Genomic DNA, 4,805 nt, shown 5'->3' on the forward strand with positions numbered 1-4,805 from the left:
GCTAAAAATTTTTTATCATATATTGTATATATCATATCATATATTGGTTTATCTATATCATATCTTGGTTCTACAAGTCAATTCCCTTATGTTAAGCTCCGAAAAATAAAAATGATGTATAAATAAAATTGTTACCGGTGACGCGAAATAAAGTAACTCCACAAAAAGTTAACTCCGGCTTAAAGCGTTCTAACCCCTCGGTAAATCTATTTCGAAATAAATTAACCCCGAGAATTAAAGTCTTTTAAATTATGGCGAAATAGATTAACCAGGGGCTAAAATGTTTCTAACCTCCATCGTAATAAGTTAACCCCTTCTAATACGCGTTTTAAATTATTTAGGTTATAATAAGTTCTATAAAATTGAGTATGCAGTTTATTTTAACGTAAATTTAAGGAATAAATCTTGTGCGGCTGATTATTCAGCCACTCTAAACGACTAAAAAATGCTTCTGCGATTACAATTAGAGAAAAACCATGAAGAAAAATTCGCTAAGCCTTCAATCATCATTCTTCACGCATTTTAAATTTAAAATATATTTTTATGAGAGTTCATAATTTAGTCTGCCAGTTTTTTTTAACTGCATAGAGGAATTAAACGCTTAACAAATATATAAAACTTTCTAAATTATACCAAAAAAACAAACTGCTTTGCACTGCTTGCACAACGAACGTGTTTATGATAAACTAACTTCTTCCGTTTTCAAACTGCTTTAGGATTGTAGGAACTTTTATGGAAACTATTATTTAAGATTTTTTATGTAAAGCTTTTTACAAAACTAACTAGATTCAGGCTGGAATGGAATTCATTATACTCTCTCGATGATTTAAAGTCAAGCCACACTATTGGTTTTCCGACTTCCATGGTTTTCCTCTAATTGTGCTTCTGCGAATTCAAATCGTAACAATTACTTTAATATCTATTAGCAACACAATTATCCAGAAAATAGATGTCTGTTTACTTTTGCTAGAAACCATTGTTTGAGATTTTGTCACACATAAAGATAAAGATGAATTGGTTCCTGAGAACATCTTATCAATATCATCTCTTGATTCCACTATTGCATTTTACCTGATGTAGCCAAATACAGATTAATCCGTTGCCTGGACTTTGTATCACTCTAGCTTCTGTATCTATAGATTTCCTGCATAGAATCTTCTACAGCTTGTGGTCCAGAATATATACCCTGATATAGTCTTACAGAAGTGTATTCAGAACTGTTGTCTATACTTTCAAAACTATTTAAGAAGTTTAACATTATTTCTTACTATCATTAGCAAGGTTTTTGAGTCTTTAACAAGCAAAAATTTAAACTCTCATCTGGAATCTAATAACTTTCTAATAATGGCACTTTCGCTCATGATAATTGATTTATTCTTGTCTTGAAAAGAAGCCAACACTTCTTGATTGCTTTGAAGGAGCATATAAGCTTGAAAAGGATCACACTTCTGCTATAGCATGTGGCTCTTGGTGGTCAACTCAGATAAAGTTCAATTTTGCAAAATTAGAATTGTCTAAGGTTGCACCTCTTTATTATACTCGTGATGATGTAACTCAAGATTTTTTTCCTAACCTCTGTATCCATCTTTTTATGGAATACTGTTGCCGTATTAGGAGCAGATCTTCTAATGATGCCCTTTCTCGTTTAGACAATGTGCAAAAATGCATTGTAATCATAGTTGGACCTGCTCATGCAGCCAACCTCGAACCATTATAACATTGTTTTAATGTTGCTTCTCTTTCTCTTTACTATAAGTACCAAAACTGGTACTATTCTAAAGAGCTAAAGTCTCTTGTGCCATTTATTAAAATTCATACTCGATTCATTTGCCATTCAATTGATTCTTATCTTTTCACTGTGACTGTTCCTAAGTGCTTTAAAAATTCTTATTATTCTATTTTTTTTTCTTAAACATCAGTTATTTGGAATTTCTTCATCTTGTTTCTCTGATTCATATAGCTTGGATTTTTTTAAGTCGTCTGTAAATCAGGACTTTGCCTTAAAATTTCATCTTTTTTTTTTCAAATAAATTTTAACTCTAATAGTTGTTGCTTGCAGGCTTTTTGGAAATGAAGATATTGAAAAATTAATAATAATTGCTTGTGGAGAAAAAAAGACAATGTTTTAAGATGGTTTTGAGCAGTTTTTGAAATTCCATCTTTATTGTATCTTTTTTTATAATATTCTTGTGTAGAAAAAAAGTAAAAGTGCCGGAAAGGCATTTAAAATTGCTTGCTATGTACTCAATGTACTTAAGGAATAAACTGTGAAATTTGTATCATTTGGGAGCAATAAATAATTAAATATTAAAACTTTTAACTCACAAGGTTTTAAACAAAACCTTCGAATTTTTACAATGAATCTTATTAAAATAAATTCTTATTCATAGTAAAATTAATATCTTTAAGTATTAAATGTTGTAGAAGATGTAGTTTATAACATTTCTATTTTATTTTTTGTTTTGCTCAACACGGAAAAAATTTTAGCTTAAATGTCCGTGTTTGTATTTAATGTTTCAAATGTTCCTATTTACATAATATTAAACATTAAAAGTGAGGGACTAATCGAAAAGTTATTTATTATGAAAAAGATCTTGGGTTTCCTGTTTTTTCTCTAACTATTTTTTGTACATAACTTGGTTATAAATCAACTTTAAATAGATTATTTGAAAGATCTCACTTATTGCAAAACGAAAGTATTATTGTAATTCTCTTAGTTAAAGAAAAAAGCAAGGTTTTATATTAAAAATTGAGGTAGCAAAAAGCAGTCGAAGTTTAAAAAATTTTATAACATTGTTATGAAAAGTTTTTATAAAAAAGTTTATGAAAATTATTTTTCAGTTGTTTTTTTTAATACTCTATATTTTTTTTAAACGACAGCACTTTTTAATGTAAAGTTATAAAAATGAACAGCATTTTAGAGTTTAAATGCAACTTTTTTTTGAAAAAATTTTTCGAAAACCTTCCCTAACTACATCGAGTAGAATCCCACCATGCCCGAACTGATAGTTGTCCACAAGTGGAAGTTTTTTTAAATATAAGTAGTTTAAAAAAATAATGTGTATTAAATATACTTTTTTACCTACATAAAAACTAACATTGAATGAAAAAATATATAAGCAAACATACAAACAAACGTTATGTCCAAATAATGAGTCAAACAAATAAAGCACCTGTATTATTTATCTGACTGCTTTACATAAATATAAAATATTTATATATATACAAATCGGTGAATGTTAATAGGGCGGAAGTCCAATTGTGTAAACTTTGATAAACTAAAAAAAAACTGCATTTCCCCACGTAATAAATTTTTGTTAATGTTTAATATTTTTTTTTTGGAAAGTGAACAACATTATCCTCCTCAGAAAAAGAACTTATTGAGCCATTAACAAAAATTTACTATCGGGGAAAATGCAGTTTTCCTTTGATTACCGAAAATTTTATTGTTGGACTCCCGCCCTTTTACCATTCACCGATTCACAGGTAAACGGATGTTTAAAATTTTAATTGGAACAAAATAGCTTATCAAACTTTTGGTAAAACTTAGCGACGAGCTGCTTCAACTCCTCAATTAAAAATTTATTAATATTTGTTTTATCAAATCAAAAAGTAAAGTATAAAATATAAAAACAAGGTGAAAGTAAAAACCATTATAAAAGATATAGTTACAAAAAGCCTATATTGGGACAATAATTTTATTGTTTTGTTTTTTTTATAAACCTTTTTTATCAAGATATTTCTTTTCTGTTGTCGTTTTTATAAGTTTTTAAAGCGACTTTATTTGAAAAAGAGTTATATGGTATTCACCTTTAACAAAGTTTGAATATTCAAATAACCACATTTACAACTTTAAAAATGACTACATTAACACATATCCGACAATAGCACATTATCTGAGAAAATGTTTTATAGATCCTCTTCCGTTACATTATTTATGAATAGTTAAACATTTATTGAAATTTCCGAAGGAATTTTGTAGTCAAGAAATCTCTTTTATTTCAATTCTATAGTATTTTAGTCAGATTGTTAAACATGCTTTTCATTTGTTATATAGACAACAATCCATTACATGTGAAAAACTTTAAATAATTTTTAAATAAAACTTAAAAGTGAATAACTATACTGTTACAGAATGTACCAATTTACTATGAAAATACTGAGAGTATTTTCATAGTAAATCATAGTTTCATAGAGCATTTACTATAAAAGTAATGAAAGCATTTTTGTAGTAATTGTTTTCTAATTGATGAAACTGTTTAGAAACGCTTTTCATTTATCTTAAATAAGTATTTAATGGATTGTTAAAACAAATGATAATACACCATAAAGTTAATAATATCAAAAATAATAAGAACAATATTATTGATTGAATTTATTAAAAATATCAATAACAAATAAAAACTAAACACAATTTTTTAGGTGAATATCATAACGATAGAAACAATCAGTTTTGGAATTAATGTAAGAGCTATATTATTATAGATAAAAGTAGATTTTGACGATAAAAATTTTAATCTCCTAATATAATAGTACAAGTAATAAATTTAATGAAAATAATGGGCATGAAATAAAACAAAATATATGTAAAAAAATTAATTTAACAGATGTCTATTTACTATTGCTAGAAACCATTGTTAAAAGGTTTTGGCTAACGCTAAAGCTTTCTATTCTCAGGTCACGAAATTTCGTATTTCATCTTTAAAGTTTGGCTCTCGTTACTCCTGGACAAACTTTAACATTGTCTATAATAAAGACAAATCTTTTGTTTCACCTCTTTTGTATGGTTCAGATTTTGTCACCTC

This window comes from Hydra vulgaris, chromosome 14, assembly GCF_038396675.1.
Source record: "Hydra vulgaris chromosome 14, alternate assembly HydraT2T_AEP".
NCBI lineage: Eukaryota > Metazoa > Cnidaria > Hydrozoa > Anthoathecata > Hydridae > Hydra > Hydra vulgaris.